General features: G+C 43.6%; 1 protein-coding gene across 2 annotated transcripts in view; it reads left to right on the forward strand.

Moving 5' to 3' along the window:
* The window catches only part of CSMD2 (CUB and Sushi multiple domains 2), a 1,007,626-nt gene that overhangs the window by 140,506 nt on the left and 847,688 nt on the right, over positions 1-19,432 (forward strand). The gene's annotated exons all lie outside the window — the stretch shown is intronic.

Here is a 19,432-nt window from a genome sequence, read left to right on the forward strand (position 1 = left end):
GGTGACCTTAGTGATCTGTAGATCACAGTTGAGATGCACTGATCCAGAAATGTTAGAAAGAAGATGGATAAGTCTACTAAGGGCAAGAAATTCCAAGGCAGAGGGTGTTCTATTGAAAGAGATGTGGTGGCAGATGCATCAAATCCCTGCTAAAAGAGACCAAGACTGGTGGATTATTTGAGTTTAGGATTTCTGAGCTTCATTGGGACCAAAACTTGTCAATTGTCTGCATTAAGTCTAGCACTAATATCATAGTCCCCAAAGAGCAGTGGGTCATCAAGCTGCCTAAGGAGGGCCAAATTAGCCCAAGCTGGAAAATGGAGTAGGTTTTATAGCTTCTATACCAGTCAGAAGTGGGGTTGCATGGAGGGAGGGGAGTGGATGGATAAAGATTGAAGGAAGAAAGTAGGAAAGAAAGAAGGTAGGAAGGAGGGAAGGAAAAGAAGGAAGGAAAGTGTGAAGTGTGAAGTATTGGAAAAGTACCTGAGAAATAATTTAAAGATGAGAATATTTAGGTAAGAGGTTTTTCTTTCATTCCCATCATAGAGTCATAGAAACTTCGAACTGGATGGGATTTCCAGGGTCATCCACTGCAGCTTGCTTCCTGAGCAAACATCCTTCCTCTTTAAAACCCTTTTGACAGTTGATCATCTTCTTGAACCCCCTCCAGTAATGAGACACTTAACACTTCCTGTAGTATCCTAGCCCTTGTTGGATAGCTCCAATTACCAAGCAGTTCTTCCCACTTGGAGCCCAAATCTTCCTCCCACTAATCTCCACCATTGGTTCTAATTCTGCCTTCTGGGGCCAAGTAGAACAAGTGTAATCTCTCTTCTACAAACCGGCCATTCATGCATTTGAAGACAGGTATTATGGCCCCCCAAAGTCTCCTCTTCTCCAGGCTAAACATCCCCAGTTCTTTCAGCCCTGCTGTGTTGTGGAGGAATTAGCCCCATGTTTTCTAGTACTTTACTAAAGGAAAGAAAAGGGAAGATTCCTTGGGATGGGTTTTAATGAATGTTTCTTGCTTGAGCTCTTGTTCAACTCCCTGGGGCTATTTGACAATGGCCCAGACCGTGCCAATTATGTAAACAGATGCATAAATTTTGGCCTCATTGATTTCACACATTCTCAGCAGAATTACTGCTTGCATATTGAAATCCAGAGGAAAAAGGAAGATAGAGTTGGAAGGGATTGTTATATCCCGAGTCTTCTTCCTGGATACCCCTTCGGGCCACAGCAGAGAGAGCCTAGTGGCTATTGTTACCAATGAAAACCTTTGGCCAGCCTCTCCCTCATTCCCTATATGTCTCCACTCTGCCCTCCTAGCAGAAGAAAGACTACTGGATTAGGAAATCAGAAGACCTGGGTTCTAGTCATTAGTAAACTGAGCAACCTTGGGAAAATCATTGCCCCTCTGGGACTCAGTTTCCTTATTTGCAAAATGAAGGAGGAGGACCAAATGATTTCAAACATTCCTTCTAACTTGGGTTCTCATACAGCATTTGGTGATCTCTCAGACTCTTTTAAGCTTCCTCATCCTGTGGTTCTATGATGTAGGGAGGCTGGAAGGGGAAAGAAAAAGGCATGTTAGCAAGATGAACGAGATGGTAGGAGGTAAATGAATTCCAATTTCTTCAATTAATTCAACAAGCATTTATTAAGCCCCCACTGTATACAAGACACTGTGTCAGGTGCTGTGTTTAGTATGCTGCTGCTGTTCAGTTATATCTGACTTTCTGTGACTTCATGGACCATACTCTGCCAACACTGATCATAGGATTTTCTTTGCAAAGACACTGAAGTGGTTTGCTATTTTCTTCTCCAGTGGATTAAGACAAACAGAAGTTAAGTGACTTGTCCAGAGTCATACAGCTAGTAAGTATCTGAGGCTGAATTTGAACTTGGGACTTCCTGGCTCTAGGCCCAGCTCTCTTATCCTCTCACCTACTTGCTATACAAAGACAAAAACAAAATATTGTCTGCTTCAAGAGTTAATATTCTCCTGAGCAGAAACAAGATATACACAGATGAGTTGATACAAAACATATAAGAGTAAGTAGAAAGTAATTTTGGGGGGCAAGGGTAAGGGAGGGCAGTGTCACTAACAGCTAGGAGGAGAGGTTTAGTGAGAAAGGTGGCACTTCAGCTGATCCTTGATGTAGCCAGGTATTCTAAGCACAGGTGAGGAGGGAATGCATTTCAGGCAGGGTACCACTTGTGCAAAGTTGTCAAGGTGGGAGATGGAATGTTAATGTATAAGAAATATCAAGTTGGCCAGTTTGGCTGGATTATAAATGCATTGAGGGGAGTAGTGCAGAAATCAATGTGGAGAGAAGTTGTAGCCTGATAAAAGGGAGTCTCTTTCCCCAATGCAAAGGTAGTTCAGTCCTTTTGTTCATCCAGCCAGATGCCCCTCTATTGCCTCTTGTGATCTCCTGAGAGGTTGGAGGAGGCTGACATGGATGGTTCCCCAGCCCTCATAGCAGCCTTGTGAAGACCATTTTCCTGCCAAAGTCAGGAAGTGGGTGGTATCAGGATCTGTCAAAGGAACCAATCTGTCCTTTGTTGTGAAGACTTCCACAGTCGTTATCTCCACCTCTTTCTCTCAAGGAAGCCTGGTAGGGACAGCAAGAGAGGTTGTAAACAATCAGGGAGGGAGGGAGCTATCTGGCCTGATTCCTTGGATCTTAATGAAAGCCAAAAGTTGAGTCAATTGACCTCAAAAACTCTTCAAACCATAGGGCTTGGAGATGTTCTGCTATAAAATATATTCTACTCTCATCTCCCCTAAAAACAGGACAAGCTTCTTTTCTAATGCCTGGTTCTATTACAAGAATAGATTCCTTGGGTTAACTTGAGGAACAGGGGATGTGAGGACCATTGCTCCCAGACCAGGGTTCCTAACTAGAGGTCCAGGCCACAGTTGGCTTTATTTCTTTTTATCTTTTTATTAAATAGATAGATGGCATTTCTGTTACTCCATTTCCACAAAGAATCAATTGGAAAGATAAAAAAACATGGAATCTGGAGAGTCTAAAATTAGATTCTTACAAAATACAAGTTGAAAGAAAGTGGGAGAAGTCAGGGGCCCCAGGACTTCATCGAGGCCCTTATGGATCCAAATAAGAAAAGAAATCTCCAGAGTGGAGTCAAATAATGATGAGTCCCCTCTTGTGGCCCACCTTTGAGGGCATCAGATCCCTTTTGATGCTACTGAGATTATCCTGCTTAAGAGCTGAATGTCACCTTTACCAAACTAATGGCAGCACTCGTGCTGGTATTTGGTCCAGAAGAACGTCATTCAGCTAATTAATCAGCACTGATCGTATCATTCCTTAGTCAGAAACTTTCAGTGGCTCTCAATTTCCTATGGAATTGAGTTGACAGTCTAAGCCTGACTTTCTAGATTCTCCATCATGTGACCAGAGCCTGTTTTACCATACTTCCCATGAGGGTCCATGAGCATAAGCCAAAGCGTCATGGTAGGATAGTTGAGAGAGACTTTAAGGGAAATGAGCATTCAATAGAAGTTTATTTATAATAGTGATTATGATAATGATATCCCAGGAATGGTAGTATTGAACTAGAGTATGATGGGCTTTGAATGCGCTTATGAGTACTTTGGTCTTTGTTCTATGGGCAGTGGGGAGCCATGTAAGATTTTAAGCAGGGATGGGACATTGGAAGTAATGTTTTAGGAAAATCAATGGAGTTAACACATAAAGAATGAGGTTAAGTAAAGAGAAGACTATCAACCTTCACTGTTTACTTTGACAATTCCCAGCACTGGGCAACTCTATTATCTGCTGTTTCCTCTCTTCCTGCCTCCAGCAAGCACCAAATAATACTACCTAGGTTTGCCCCAAATTTTCTTCTTTAACTTCACTTGGGCCCTGTTTGCTGCTTGGCAGTCTTTTGCTTCATTCCTTCATGGCTACCTATTACATTCCCCACTGTGGCTATTTGTTCCAAACCTTTACGCCTTGAGCTGCTAATTTTCCCAGCCTGCCAACCCAAGAACTGACCTCGTCTCCTACTTTACTGAGATCAGAGTCCTCCAACATGAATGCCTTCAACTCCCCCTTCTTTATGCCTCAAAATTTCTCTCATAGAATTTCAGAACTGAAAGGGCCTCAGAGAGCATCTAAGCCAACCCCTGTCTCAGTCCTCCCTTAGCATCATTGACAGATTGGTTCTCTATCTACCTTCTGCTAGATGACTCTTTATCTCTCAAAGCAGCTTATTCCTTTTGGGATAACTAACTGTTTGGAAGTGTTCTTGACATCAAGTTGAAACCTGACTTCCTGCAGTATCCACCTGTTGTTTTGAGCTCTGTCTTCTGGGACCAGAAAAAATAAATGCAATTCATCTTCCACAGATACTTGAAGGCAGCTCTCACATTCTTGCCCCTTCCATCTCCAGCTGACCCTAAAGTTCTCTTTTTTCTTTAACCAAACCAAACTGTTTCATATAAGAAACAGTCTTTAGTCCCTCTTCTACCTTCTACCTCCTCCTGCCCTGATGATTTTTGCTGCCATCTCCAGCCATACTGTCCTGACTGGTGGGCACTCACTTTATCCACCTAACCCCAGCTTTCTTCACCCTGGTTATTTCCTTGCCCATTTTTCCTCTCCTTTCTACCTCTTACTCAAGTACCCACATTACCTTTGCTTCTTCAAAGGGCACATGAATTGATTGCCCTGTTGTTCCACTAATCAGCCTGGTGACTTCCCACACCAGAGCGTCCTTCCCTGGCTGTTCAGTGCTTGTTCAGTCATGTCTGACTCTTCATGACTCCATTTTGGATTTTCTTGGCAAAGATATTGGAATGATTTGCCATTTCCTTCTCTAGCTCATTTTACAGATGAGGAAACTGAGACAAACAGGGTTAAGTGACTTGCCCAGAGTCACATAGCTAGTAAGTGTCTGAAGCCAGACTGGAACTTATGAAGATTAGTCTTCCTGACTCTGTGTCTGGTGCTCTGTGCACTATGGCACCACTTAGCTACCCTGGCTACTACTCCTTTATGTTTGTCTCCCCTGCAAACTTCTTAATGGAAGTGATCGTCTCCTTTTTGCATTTCTATCCACAGTGCTTACTTAGCACAGTGCTTGGTAGTCAGTTAGTGCTTAATAAATACTTCTTTCTTTCATTTGATATTCTTCACTTCCTCAATGTCCTTTCTAAGGTGTGGTGGTGACAAATGAACAGGGTATTCCAGATGTGATTTCCCTGGGATAGAGTACAGTGGCTCTTATTATCTCTGTTCTCTTGGATACTATGTTTTTCTTAATATATCTTAACAATGCATTTTTTTGTGCGGGCCACATTACACGTTAAGCTTGCAGATCACAAAAACCTCTTGGTCTTTTCCAAATTAACAGTTATCTCTGGATGCCTTTGTCTGACTTCCTTCTCAGAGGTCCCATAAAGGACTACATTCAAATTACCCCCAAATTCGCAATAATGCGAATTAATAATTGTTTATTGATCAATGCATTGACTGATTGTTCGAGTAAATGCAGGAATAGCTATGCAATCACTTGACTCTAAATCCTTGTCCTTTGGGAACATCAGGGAAGAAATGGGTTGAATGGATGCTTTCCAGAGTCAGGGGGTGGTATTATCAGGCATTGGTGTGACTTTCCTGCTTTGGAACTACGATGTAAAGCTCAGCACATCCCCCCCTCCTGATACTAACCTTCCATTTTCTCTTCCCTGCATTTCCAGTATTCCTTCTTCCAACTCTCCCTCTCAATCTCTTCCATTCTCCCTTTCCCTATTTTCTACCACCTAGTCCTTTTTCTCAAAAAATCCTCACTTTCCCAATGCACTCCTCCTAATCTTCTTTTCCCAGTCCCCTCAACCTCCCTTACCATCATCTTACTCTCAAACATCCCTCTCCAAATTCTCCTACTTCAGTCCCCCAATTTTTCCTCCTTTCTGATTCTCTCAGTTTTCCCTCCCAATCCTAACCTTTCCTATTTCCTCCTTACAATTTCCCCCCCATTTCTAGTACCCCATGTAACCCCGTTTCCCTTTTGTTTTTGTCTCCACCCCCTCCACACCACCTCCCTTCTCTCTCTCTCTCTCTCTCTCTCTCTCTCTCTCTCTCTCTCTCTCTCTCTCTCTCTCTCTCTCACACACACACACACACACACGCACACACATGCACACACACACAGGCATGCACACACCCACCTCATATTTCCCTCCATTATTTCCCAACCCTAAAGCAAAAGGGGCAGTTGAGGAATGGGAAGAATTAGTTTGTCTTTCTGAACAGTCAGTCAGTCAATAGCCGGTTCTCAAGAATTTAAGTGTTTCCTGCTGTGCCAAACACTGGGGATACAAAGAATTGCGAAAAACATGGTCCCTGCAGTCAAGGAACTTACCTACTAATGGGGGAGACAACACATCAAGTCTGTACCTATAAGGTATATACAGAGTAGATGGAAAGGCATTCTTAGAAGGGAAGGCACTATCAGTGGGGTGAGGAGAGGGAATGTGAGGAGGGAGCAGGGAAAAGGTTACTGAAGAAGGTAGGATGAATGTTGAAGGAAGCTGGGGAATTCAGGAGGTAGACTGAGGCAGGAGCACAAAATTAAAGGCACTTCTTCGCTCTCTCCCCATTCCTTAGCCCCATTGCTCCTACTGGACTCAGCTAGTCCCTCGCCTGGGCTCTCTGGTGGGTCACTTGGCCCCCAGTGACCAGGATGGTCTGTTACTAGCAAGGTCATTATTTTTTCTTTTGATATTCAAGGAACTGTCCTCTCTTGGAATTACAGCCCGCTGTGTGATTCATTTACTTTGGGAACATGCTGACCTGGCACTCCTGGATTGTATGTTGAATCTGCTGCCTCAGCTTCCGTATCTCTCTGTCCCTTAGGCTGAATCCTCAGGCTGATGGAAATTAACTCTGACTACATTTGGTCTGGAGATGGGGTCCCAGGAGACTGGGAGAGGCCTATTAAAGGCAGAACGAGAAACCATTGGACATCCTCTAATGCAGAAGGTGCCAGAATGTGAGAGAGGGAGAGGGAGAAAGAGGACTAGACTCCCCTGTGAGATCTTAGGCAATTTGCATAACCTATCTGGTCTGTTTATTCATCTGAAAATGAGAGGGTTGGGCCAGAGGACCTCCAAGATACGCTCAAGATTTCAGTCTATTACCCTTTTGTGGGGAGGATGAGAAGAGTGGGATGGAGCTGTGATTTTACTGGTATAGAGAGCTCCCAATGAGGACTTCTTCACCAACACAGATCTCCAACTGCTCTGAATTTTACAGTCTTAGAATGTTTCCTGGGACGCTGAAAGATGAAGTGATTTACCCAGAATCATACAACCCATCCATATGTGTCAGGATCAAGAATAAAACCCAGGTCTTCCTGACTCCAAGGCCAGTTCATCATGGGACTTTAATTGATGGCACTTCTATCTCCGGGCCTTAATTTTCCCATCTTTTGAATGCGGGCATTGGGCTTTTCCTTCTTCCCTCTCCTCAAATGTGGCTCCTCCCTGATAGAAACACTGTGCCCTCCTGATCTTTCATATGATTTTTTCCCAAAGCCAGAGGGACAAGTTAAAGTAGGCTGATTGTGTAATTTTTGTGACACCTTAGCCAGCGTCAGGTTAATAGTTCCTTCGATCAAAAAGTCTAGACTTCAGGCTTGAGGGAGGCTTTTGAGCACAGAAGGTGGCTTATCAATCATAGAGTGAGTGAATGTAAAGGTCTTTGGAGTGAAAACCAGGAGTAGGAGACCCAACCTGCAAATTGGAAACTGCTTTCCCCATGTAGACACTGAAACCCTTCTTGAATCCTAGTATCATAAAATCTCAGAACCATTAGGGACCTCAGAGAATATCTAGCCCAACCAAACACCTGAGCAGGAACCCCTTCTATAATATCTCAGACAGATGGTCGACCAACTTCTGCTTAAATGCTTCTAGCAACAGGGAACTCACTCTTTTTAGAGGCTGTCCATACCTCTTCTGGAGAGCTCTAATGGTCAGGGAAGTCCTTTCTTTGGTTTTGACTAAGGCAAAATCTGCCTCTGGTGACATCTAGTATTGCCAATAGTTCCGTCCTGAGACCAAGAAAGCAAGTCTGATTCTTTTCCCATATGATGATCCTTCAAAGACAGCTCTCACGTCCCCTTTGAGTCTTTTAGGCCTAGAATTGGAGGGTTAGAGTTAGGGTTAGAATAGGAGGCATTTAGGGTTAGGGTTAGGGTTAGAACACCTAAATCATTCAGTCTTTATACAACATCTCCTCAATGCTCATCACCCTGCTTACCTTCTTCCTTCTGCTTATTTAGGTCTATCCTCAGATATGTCAGATTGGTCATGTGCTCAACACACATGGAACTTGGGGTCCACTAAAACCCCTAGGTCTTTGACATAAAATATTATCTGCCTATTGCTCCAAAGAGCAAATGAATCGAAAGAACGAGAGGGGTCAGATCTAGTTGTGTGACCCTGGGCAAGTCATGTAACCCTGTTTGCCTTAGTTTCCTCACCTATAAAGCAGAGATAGTAACAGCACCTAATTCACAGGATTGGTGAAAGAGTTAGATATTTATAAAGTGCTTAGTGCCTGTAGTTTATAGGCATTGTATGTGTTTTGCCTAAAGCAGACCAGGGCTATATAAATGCTCATTGCTTCCCTCCTTCCCTGCTCAAGTGAGATAACATGTAAAGGGCTTCGGAAAACTTCAAATGTTATGTAAATGCTATTATTGTTATTATTTGTTGTGGTTTAATTATGCCTAACTTTTCATGGCCCTGTGGACAATATCACACCAATCCTGCCCATGGGGTTTTCTTGGAGAAGATACTGGAGTGGTTTGTCATTTCCTCCTCCATTAGATTGTCTGAAGCTGAATTTGAACTCAGATCTCTCTGGCTCTGGGCCCAGCACTCTATCCACTGAGTCACCTAGCTGCCTCCATTTTAGTGCTACTATTATTATATATTGGGAGAAGGGGTTAAATACATGATGCATCGTCATCATCATCATCATTTTTTCTACAAGTGTTATTATTGTTACAATGCAGCATCATTCTAGTCCATATGTTTCTTCAGTAATTTCTGGGTGAAATAAGCTGAGTTCCCCTATCTCCTTACTCCAGTGGGTCCGGCTGCTATCACATTGATGCTTTAATACATTTATTTCCCTTAAGAGTCTGTTCCTTCTCTCCAATTATAGACATTAGGCAATTTGTGAACCCAGACATGTAATTTTTTCTTTCTTCTTTTGCTTTGGAACAGACCTCAAGTTTGTTTTTCTCACAAATGTGATTTCACAGCTATAGGGATGTGGGGGAGTATATTTCTTAGGCATTAATGGATTTTCCCTCATTATGTCAGTACCACAGGTGCAAATTCTGCAGCAGATCTTGCCTCCACCTGAATCTCATCAGCATGCCATGACCACCTTCCTCCTTCCCCCTCCTTTCCCAAAGGCTCAGTGATCAGGGAATAAATGAGATCTTTGGGGGCATTACTGTTTTCTCTGAGCCAGCTGCCTGGGGAGGGGTGAATGGAGAGAGAAGCTGCCTGAAACATCTGGCTAAAGATGCAGGATAGGCAAGGGCAAGACAAAGTCTTGTAAAAATTGTGAAATGGACGAAGTCTATCTTCAGAAGGTCCCTCCTTCCTATCTCCTCCTGATGACTAGACTTATAACTAGCCATCCTGGCACCTATAGCAAATATGTTAGAGGAGCAGAAGGGACAATAGGAAGGATAGCCTTTCCCAATTGGTTGCAGTCATACCAAGAGATGGGGTATTAGCCCGTCCTCTGTAGAATCCCTCCTCAGCCACTGAGAGGAGGTAGAGATGGGGGAGAGGTGGTATGCAGAGAGTATAAGTAGGGGAAAGCAGAACTGAGAAAGGGACAGAGCCCTTAAAGTGGCACCATCCCAATGGAGGGGACAGAAGGTCAAAGGACTACTTCATTAAGGAATTCCATTCCCCACCCACAGATGTCAGTGTCCTGGCACAGAGATACCTTGGTGATTGCTCTGCCCCAATATCATAGGAATAACATCTTTAGAGCTGAAAGGGGCCTTAGCATTCATTGTTCTCATCTTACAGATAATGAAACTAAAGCTGAGACAATGATTTGCCCAGGGTCACACAGCCAGTAAGTATCTGAGTTAGGATTTGAATTTGGGTCTTTCTGACTCCAACTACAACTATCTGTCTACTCCATCATTCAATATCGCCTGGATATTCAGGGCTTTCCTTGGCTCCACTCCTTCCTCCCTCCCCAATCCCTTCTCCAAACTCATCTTCAGCTATCCAGGACTCACTGTTTTTGGGGCTCACACTTCTCCTTTATTTAAACATTCTGTAAAAGGAGGAATGGAAGAGATTGTTGTTATTCGATTACGTCTGACTTTGTGACCCCATTTGGGATTTTCTTGGCAAAGACACTGGAGTGGTTTTCCATTTCCTTCTCCAGCTCAGAAGAACAGAGAACTAAAATAAACTTCCATAGCTAACCTCTTTTGCCTAGAGTTGGCTCCTTCTCTGTACCCTAAATCTCAGCTTGGGAAGATCTGCCCTTAATGTTCTATGGAAGTTGAGATTGGGGGCTGGGGAGCTCACTCTAATTACAACCCAGCCTATCCAGGCACTGAAGATGGCTGGCTGCCTTCTCTCCCGAACTGTCCTCTTCTCCAGTCCCCTTTTTCATGGGCGTGTGCTAGAGAAAGCAATCTATTAGAGTCTAGACTGGATAAATCAAAAAATAACATGAATTAGTGAAATGATTGTAATTTCTCTGTTCAGAATGTATATTATCATCCTCTAAAGCAGGAGTCCTCAGTCTGAGGAAGTTTGGCCCAGGAATCTCCCTGCCTGAACCGATAATACAAACACTACCCCATGCTGACAAGAAGGAATCTTGAGTATAATTTCTCCAGGTCTGTATGAGAGCCAGTGGAAGGAGGTTTCTTCTGGGAGGCATAACAGTTATTATCTCCTTTGTCTTGTTGATGATGGCTGTGGAAGAAACTCCGTGTGGAGTCTGGTGCAGCCAGGAGAGTGCCCACATGGGCAGTGGCGAGTTCTAGTGGAGGTCAGAGTTGGAAAGGTCAGAGACCACATGGTTGAATGTCCTCCGCCTACAGACATAAAAGAATGTCTCCAAGAGTGAAATAACTTGGCCGAGGTCACACAGTAAGTGGAAGGTGTCAAAATATTTTGGAGATACCCAGTTTCCCAGAAGTAAGGCCTTGCAAGCAGGTTGTGCCCTGAGCTTAGCATAACAATAATCCTTTGTGTTCTGGATGATGTCACCCTCTGGCAAAGTGTATTGCTTTGACCAGCACCAGGGGTTCACTGAGGGATTTCTCCCCTGTTTCACAGGGTCCAGAGAGCCTACATCCATCAGATCCCTGACGTTCACAGTCCCTGTTCCCTGTACTCCCGCTTCCATCAGAGTACCCTGGTTCTGTACCGGCAGAGTGATTATGACTCCCAAGATCTGAGACAATCAACTTAAGAATTGTTCCCATAGGACCCAGGAGTACCTGCATTGTCCATTCATGAGTCTGCCACAGGAAAACCTAAGAATGAGTGTGTTATAGTACAGCACTGCCTTGCCCCAGCAAGCCCCTTCTGGGAGGTTGGGCGGGGGGAAGGCTTCCATCTGAAAACGTCATTTTCCTCACTGAAGTTGATTAAACTTCTGTTTATATCCTGACTCTCCTGTCTCTGGCCTGCTTTGTGCGTGGCCACCCACAGGTTAGAGGCTAGTTCCAGTCTGGTTGACAATGGGAGAAATGGGAGTTGAACTCAGTTCCTCCAACTCTAAACCCCCAAACACTCTTCCCATAACCCCCCACTGCCTTCTTGGTATAATACAGCTCTGCAGGGTCTGCTGATTTAACTGTAAACCTTTCAAGGACAGGAGAAGACAAAGATTCCTTGCTCTAACGTTCCAGATAGAGCAGGGGGTGGGGGGTTGTGGCTTGCTTCCTTCATGAGAGTACTTTCCATTAGCTTGTTTTTCTCATCTGTAAAATGAATATAATAATACATGGTCTACTTCACGGATGATTTACTGTGAGAGTGGTGTTAGAGACCAGAAGATCAGCACTTGAAGGGACTTTGTCTCCACCCTTCTCTCCTCTGACTGTGGAACTCTTTGCTCCATCTGAACCAGTGCCATGTCTCTGCCACACATTCGTGCCTCTAGGACTTTGCTCAAGCTGTGGCCCCTACTTGGCATATCCTCCTCTCTGTTTATGAAAACCCTACCTCTCCTTCAAGCACATGTTCAACCTTTTCAAAATGTCTTTTCTGACCCCGCTTCTATCTTGCATCTCCCCCCACCCCCACCTTTTCCAAGCTCTCTCAGGGCCTTCATCATCTATACCACACAGCTGAGGTCCCAGCTGTCCTTTCATGATTTATTGTGTAGGAGTCTGTCTTCTACAACCTGACTTGAAGTTCCATGAGGGCAGGGGGTCATGTCTCACACTCCTCCTGGGTTCCCAGGGATCCACACAATAGGGTTCAACAGATAATAGAGATGCAACAAAGACACTGAAAATAAGCATCCTTTCCCTGGCACTTCCCCTGGGCCCATTCCTGTCCAAGGTCATAAACACCGATATCCCAGTGCTACCCCCGACACAAGATCATGTCCAGTCCCATTCTTCAACTCCCTGGGCTCTGAAAAGCTGCCTGAAGTAAAGATTCACATAACTCCCATGCTCCTTAGCTCTTTTGTTCTGACGATAAAGGCCCTAGGAGTGTCTAAATAAGGTTGGGGGATGGGGGTGGACTGGGTAGTAGAGATTGTGGCCAAAGGTGTGGTCAAGGAAGACTTTTTGAAGAAGTAGACCATGAGCTTAAGGGAAAGGTAGGGTTTCCATCAGCAGAAGGGAGGATATGCCAAGTAGGAGTCACAGCCTAAGCAAAGTCCCTGAGGCAGGAACAAGGTTGGTGCTGACACAGACAAAAGAAGTGACTAGTTTATTTGGAGTAAAGAATTCCAGCGTCAGGGAAGAAAAGGGTGGATAGATTTGCTGGGGCTACATTATCAAAAGACTTGAAAACAAAGCTGAGGAATCAATTACATAATCTAAGAACCGGGTAGGACCTCTTAGTCCATCTAATCAACCATTCCCACAGTTCACGGCCCACCCTCCCAGCCCACACACACAGAGGGGCCCCTGAATACCAGGACATCTGGGGGAGGAATGAAGAAACCTGCAGACTTGCCTGGCCCATGTAGGGGTGCCATGGCGATGGTGCTGTCTGCCTTCTCTCACTAAGAGGTCAGCCCCAAACAGCCATCTGTCCCCCATCTCCACTGCCCTTTGGATGGGCTAGGAAAGTCAAGAAGACTCTTGATTCTCTCCTGCCTCCTTTCCCTACCCAGTGAGGTCAGAGTGCCCAATCCAGCACTTTCTTTGCAAAAGCTGCTTTCAGGATTTAAAAATTCTTTAGGTCGGCAATAGCAGCCAAGGCACTGGTTGGCACTCAGAATTCCTGCTGCAGCACAAGCCAGGCCCTTCTCTATTGCAGTCATTGTCTGAGACCCGACAAGCAGCCCCTGAGGTTATATGGCCTCCTCATGGGTTATTTATGGCTGAGAGAGTTCGTAAGCAGAAACCCAAAGGGGGTGTGTTTATGAGCACTGCAGTCCTTTTAGGAAAACAGGTGGTATAGTGAAGGCAAGGCAGGCAACAGTGAGTGAATCCACAGATTGTTAGAAAGGAAGACAGTTTCAGCAGCTGGGCCAGCAAGCAATTTTGAAGGGGAAAATAAGGAGTTGGTGTATATAATGATGGGCCAAGAAGGCCCAGGGATTGGGCCAAAGGTAACCTGGCTTTGGGCCCAGACCTCAACCCATCTTCATACCTTTGTTCATATCTTGTCTCTGAGAGAATGAAAGCTTCTGGGAAAAGGCAATAATTTCTCTTTGGTCTCTGTATCCCCCATGCCCAGCACAGTGCTTGGCACAGAGTGATCAACACTTGTTAAATTGAACTGAACTGGGAAAGGTTTTTTTATTTTTATTTTTCCTGGTGGAGGTGGAAGGCTAGATCAGGATACTAAATTGAAGGCACAAAATAACCTTCATAAGATATAGGGGCTGGTGTGGACCTATTGGCTATGTATCAGCAGCTAAGTGGCATAGGGATTTGGGGCCAGGAAGTTCTGGTTGAATCCTATTTCAGAAACTTACTAGCTGGGTGACTGGACAAGTCACGCTTTCTCAGGTTCAGCTTATCTGTCTGTAAAATTGTTAGATTGTGAGCTCCTTGAGTCATGGACTGTTTTTGCCTTTCTTTGTAGTCTTAACTGTTAACACAGAGCCTGGCACATTTTGTTGTCATTGTTGAGTTGTTTCAGTCATTTCTAACTCTTCCTGACCCTATTTGGAATTTTCTTGGCAAAGACACTGCAGTGTTTTGCTGTTTCCTTTTCTAGTTCATTTTACAGATAAGGAAATTGAGACAAACTGGGTTAAAGTGACTTGCCTAGGATCACACAGCTAATAAGTGTCTGAGGCTGAATTTGAACTCAGGAAGATGAGTCTTCCTAGTGCGAAGCCCAGTGTTCTATCCATTGTGCCTCCTAGCTTCCCCACTTAGCACATAGTAGGTGCTTAATAAATACTTGTTGACTTAATTTGTAGACTTACTAAGTTACATTACAGAGCAGTTGTTGTGAAAGTATGATGAGTTAATACAGATAAAGTACTCTACAGACATTCATACAATCCATAAAGCTATTATTATGTGTTAGATGAGTCCTTCTGCCAAGGATCACTCATGGAACTGGAACAAAATCATGTGTCTAGAATTGGGTTGGGTTGAAGAGGAGGGAGGAGTGGGAGGGCTAGGAGGAAGATTGGACTGCTGGGGAGAGAAGAAGGGGGAGGCTGTCTGTGGCTGCTGAACATGAGCAGGAATACCAAAGGAAGGACTGTGAGTACAACTGTGCCCTTTGGGCTACTTACAGGTTACAGCTCATCCATATGAATTTCTGTTGTGAGGCCCAGACACAAATAAAGATGTAAAGCTCCGTGTATGTCTTTGGGTATTTGGTCCAGATTTATGATTTCACTGATGGGGAGAATTTCCCCATGTAACCATCCACTCAGATACCCCAGATTCCTCTACCAGTGAAGATTGGCAGCTCAACAGTCTTAGAGAGTTACTTAGGTGAAATGACTTAACTACCCAGGGTCACATAATATATAATTATTATTAATAATAATAATAGTAATTAGCATTTATATCATGCTTTGGAAACCCTTAACAAATATCTTATTTGATCCTCATAACAATGTTGGGAAGTTGGTGCTATTATTATCTTCATTATACAGATGGAGAAACTGAAGCAAACAATGGTTAAGTGACTTGCCCAGGGTCACAAAGCTAGCAAATGTCAGCTATTATTGTCAGAGACATAACTTAAACTCAGGTTTTCCTCAACCTGGTGTGCAGCATGCTTCCTCTCAAGCTTAGCGTGTAAGTGTGTGTGTTTGTACATGTGTGTGCATATGTGTATGTACATGTGTGTGCATATGTGTGTGTGTGAGGGAGACAGAGACAGGGACAGACAGAGAGAGAGGGAAGAAAGTAGAGATAAAGAGACAGAGAGACAGAGATAGGGAAAGGGAAGGAGGGGGGGAGGGAGAGAAGGAGGGAGAGACAGACACACACAGAGACAGAGAGAGAAAGGGAAGGAAGGGGGGAGAGATGGAGACAAAGAAAGGGAGGGAGGGAAGGAGAGAGAGGGAGATGGAGAGAGAGAGAGGAAGATGGGGAGAGAGAGAGAGAGAGAGAGAGAGAGAGAGAGAGAGAGAATTAAACTCAAATTGAAATGGGGCCACTAAACCACACATATGGATCTCTGGGCTGTATATTTTCTTAGAAAAACACACATTAACATTATCTATATTCTATTGCATTTTCATTTATGTTGTTAAATTTTTCCCAATTGCATTTTAATGTGGTTTGGGGGTCTACTAGGGGTTGTTGACATCTCTGTCATAGGGAATTCCAGAGGATATTCCTTCCATCAATGCAGAGCAGCACCTCATCTGCAACTTATATAAGTCTTAGAAAGTTGTCTGGGGACACAGAAATTAAGTGACTTGTCCAGAGTTATGCAAGCAATGTGTGTCAGAGGCAGGGATTCAACTCAGGTCTTCCTGATTTCTCTTCACTGTGCCCCACTGCCTTTCATTGGTTCTTATATTAGGTGCAAATCTGTAATTTTCCCTTCAGTGTTTCTAGTTCTGAAGCCAAGGACTGAGCAGAGCAAGTCTAGGCCTGGTTCTGCACAGTCCCCTCAGACACTAGAAGATGGCTGTCATGTGTGCACCTCACCACTCCCTCCCTGCTCCCAGCTCTTCCAGGGATTCTCTTCTCCAGGCTCAACCCCCTCATTACCTTCCTCAGCTTTCCTAAGGTTTGGATTCCTGTCCTTTTATCATCCTGGTTGCCTCACTCTGGACACACCCGAGCTTGTCAGTGGTTTGTTCAAAATGTGGCTCCAGCACTGGACATGACAGCCAGGATACTTAGGGGAACCCAAGGCAGTGTTCAACTAATCAAGCAAATCAATTCTTAAGCATTTAGCAGGCATTGATTCTGTGCCAGCACACACAAGGAAAGTCACAGAGAGTTCCTGCCTTCAGGGAGTTTACAATCTAATGGGGGAAATAATATGTAAATAAATATGTACATTCACAGTAGATGGAAGATAACCTCTGAAAAGGTAGGGGAAGGTACTAGTAGCTTGAGGGGAGGGAAAAAAGAGAGCAGAAAAGGCCCCATGCAGGAGATGGTGCTTATCTTAAAGGAAGGCAAGGATTCTAAGGGGTGGATGTGGGAAAGGGCAGCATTCCAGGCATGGGGATAGTTAGTGCAGAGGAAGGGAGGTAAGAGATGGAGACTTATATGTGATGGCAGCAAAAAACCATCCTGTTGCTGTCTTGAAAGAACAGAATTTTCCTCAAAGTTCTGTTTGATATTGAAAAGAGAAACCATGATCATCTGTTTACAGATAGGTAGATGAAGTAGATGATAGATAGATAGATAGATATATAGATAGATAGATAGATAGATAGATAGATAGATAGATAGATAGATAGATGATAGATAGATACATACATACATTTATGCATATACTCATACATACATTCATATATACATATGATAGATCTACAGACAGGGAAATAGACAGATCCGGTATGATATATTACACCTATTGGTGGGTAGTTAGATAGATACATAGATAGATAGATAGATAGATAGATAGATAGATAGATAGATAGATAGATAGATAGATTGATAGATGATAGATAGATAGATACATACATACATTTATGCATATACTCATACATACATTCATATATACATATGATAGATCTACAGACAAGGAAATAGACAGATCCGGTATGATATATTACACCTATTGGTGGGTAGTTAGATAGTTACATAGATACATAGATAGATAGACAGATACATAGATACATAAATAAATAGATAAACAGATATGATAGACAGCAGGCATGTGGACAGACAGACTCACAGACAGGTAGATAGATAAATAGATGATAGATGGATGGATAGATGGATGGATGATAGGTACACTTAGATAACATGTAGGCAGATGATAGATATGATATGATATGATATAGTATGAGAAATAGAATAAATAGACTGAACATTTATTAAGCATTTGTGGTGTTGGGCACTGTGCCAAATGTTGGAGATATAGCTACAAACAACCAAGATCATTCCTGTCCTCAAGGACTTTATATATTCTAATGGGGGAAGACAACACATGAAAGGAAGATGGAAAGGATGGAAGGACTTATGTGACATCATGGTTGGGAGATGACTGCTGAGGGAGATGGAGCTTTGTATCCAGGCAAGATAAGGTCAGAGCTTAGGGGTCTTGGAGTCTATGGTTTAGAGGTATTTGGGAAATGAATTTCTTCCTTCAAGGTCACTTTTCTCATTTCAGTAGGAGCCCAGTGATTCCCATTAGTTGGGATTCTGTTTTTAAGGTGCTCGCTATCCTTCTGAGAGGTGGTAGAAGCCAAGTGTTAATAGCCAGTAGAGTAGATTAAGCAGCTGGAGAGACTCATAGAATTCAGTCAGGAAATATATTAGGAGTCAGAGAGTCTGAACTTGTGTCATTAAAACATGAGCTCCTTGATAGCAGGGACCATGTTTTTGCTTTTCTTTGCATTCCCAGTGCTTATCATAGTGAGTATAAGGCATATAGTAGGTGCTTAATAAATGCTAGTTGAATAACTAAGTCTCATCTCTACTACCTGTGTGACCTTGAGCAAGTCACTTTCCCTTTGGACCTCAATTATAAAATGAAGACCCTTCTAGGGTCTCTTTCAACTTTAAATCCTATGATCCTATGAACTGGGGATTCATACCTTGGACAAGAGAAGACATAGGGACCACAGGATCACAAATTTAGAGATGAAAGGGACCTTAGAGGTTATCAAATCTAACCTCCTCATTTTACAGATGAGAAACTGAGGTCAAGGAAGAGTAAGTGACCCTTAGGTCATACAAGTAGCAAACAAAAGGGAACATGATATTGTCTTTAGATATGTGAAAGGCTGTCATAAGCAAGAAGGATCAGGCTAAAGATAATGGTGATAAATGGATGGCAGTTATGAAGAAGAAAAGTTTGACTCTAAGGAAGAAGAACCTTCTAATAACTAAAACTATCCAAAGATGGAAATGACTTTCTGGGGAGGCAATGAGCTTACAACTGTTGGAACCATTCAAGTAGAACCTAGAGAGATTCCCATTGCAGATGCTCTAGAAGGATCATTGAGCTAAGGGCATCAAAGCCTTGCTTATGAGTTGACTGAATCACAGGTACCCTGTCCACTCCATGACAGCTGTGGGGGCTGAGTCTGGAAGTAGTCTAGCAGTCATATGGGATCTGACCTGACAAGTCTACAGCAGGGTAGCCAAGGTGGTGCCTCGGAGCTGGGCATGTCAGGATGCCCAACACCTGCCCACCCATGTGACCCAGGCACCAGAAGGACCTGCTGAGTCCTGGCCAATCTGTCTCTCTTCAGGACTCCTGGATCAGGCTAACCCCATCCTCAGAGATGTGACAAAACATTCTTGGGCCTTAGTCACTGATCAGGGCTGCCCCAGTATTCCAGAACCTCAGAATTAGAAGATACCTCAGTGACTAGTCCAGAGGTCAGCAAACTATGTCCTGCTGCCTGTTTGTTTTATAGATCCTGAGCTAACACCATGGTCAGATTGGTCTGCAGTTTGTGGATGCCTGGTCTAGTCTAAGCTACAATAAAAAATAATCTCAGCTACAACATTCTTGATGAGGAGTGATCTACCTCCCAAGGTGATTGTGAGGCTCAAGTTAATAATTGTAAGGCACCTTGTA

This window comes from Notamacropus eugenii, chromosome 5 (assembly GCF_028372415.1).
Source record: "Notamacropus eugenii isolate mMacEug1 chromosome 5, mMacEug1.pri_v2, whole genome shotgun sequence".
Classification (NCBI taxonomy): Eukaryota; Metazoa; Chordata; class Mammalia; order Diprotodontia; family Macropodidae; genus Notamacropus; species Notamacropus eugenii.